The sequence below is a fragment of the Octodon degus genome, unplaced genomic scaffold, assembly GCF_000260255.1.
Source record: "Octodon degus isolate 3935 unplaced genomic scaffold, OctDeg1.0 scaffold00267, whole genome shotgun sequence".
Lineage (NCBI taxonomy): Eukaryota > Metazoa > Chordata > Mammalia > Rodentia > Octodontidae > Octodon > Octodon degus.
In genome coordinates, this window is record NW_004524843.1 from 550,809 (window position 1) to 551,902 (window position 1,094).

The 1,094-nt window shown below is 39.6% G+C and overlaps 1 protein-coding gene across 1 annotated transcript in view; it reads right to left on the minus strand.

Moving 5' to 3' along the window:
• LOC101572642 (xin actin-binding repeat-containing protein 2) overlaps window positions 1–1,094 on the minus strand; it is an 85,922-nt gene that overhangs the window by 53,812 nt on the left and 31,016 nt on the right. The gene's annotated exons all lie outside the window — the stretch shown is intronic.

Here is a 1,094-nt window from a genome sequence, read left to right on the forward strand (position 1 = left end):
ACTGTCTTCGCGCTTAGTAGGGCAGACAGTCACTGAAAGAAAACGGAGCATGCTCAGCTACATGCTAGGTTTGAAAAGGAAAAAGGATCACCTTGTAAACAGGGGAGGCATTTAAAATATCTAGTAACGAGACGGCGAGATAGCTCAGTGAACTAAGCGCCTGTTTAGGCAAGCACAGGTACCGGGGTTCAATCCCCAGCAACACAGGCCCCGCCAGCCCCGCCCCCTGGCGTGCTGAACCAGCCACAGAGAGCCGATGTGGTGGCACACGCCTGTAATCCCAGCGCTGGGGAGGCTGAAAATAGGATCACCACGAGTCCAGGCTGTGTAGTGCAACCCTGTATCCTGTACCAAATACATTAAAGAAAGAAAGAAAGAAAGAAAGAAAGAAAGAAAGAAAGAAAGAAAGAAAGAAAGAAAGAAAGATTTAGTATAAAAAAAATCAGGCCACAGTGTGGAATGCCATTTTTAATGCTTTACAGTCACTCTCTTTTCTTCAAACTGTCAAGCAAAGCTACAAGAGGAATGTATAGGAGCAAATGATTATGTAAAATAAAAAAATCATACCCCCTCCTGCACCTGTAATTATTACAATGGAAAATCGCTATTTACTAATATATATTTATGATGTTAAAAATAAATATTCCTCAAGCGTTCTGTGTTGCAGTTATGCTAACACTCAACTTCTCTAGCAATCTTGTGAGGTAGGTGCTATTAGTGGCTCAAACTTAGAAGGAAATAACAGATATCAGGACTGTACAATTTTGAAGTGTCAGTTTGAATATGCTTAGACTAAATCTTTAGCAAGTCCAAAAATCATTCTTTAGTTCTCTCCCTAAAGCCATATTAATATGCTGAGCTGTGAAAGGCTCAAGTCAACAACTTCTGACATTGCCAGTCTTACAGAAAACCCACTACTGTTATGGACTGCTGGACTATATTGGAATATTTTGCTGAATCCATGCACCTACAATATTTAAAAGACAATGAAATACCCTTCTCTGACAAAACTAAACAAAAAAGGGGATAAAAACGAAGGACAATTTTGTGTCTATATATTCAAAATAGGATAGATATACAGCTGCATTCTCTTA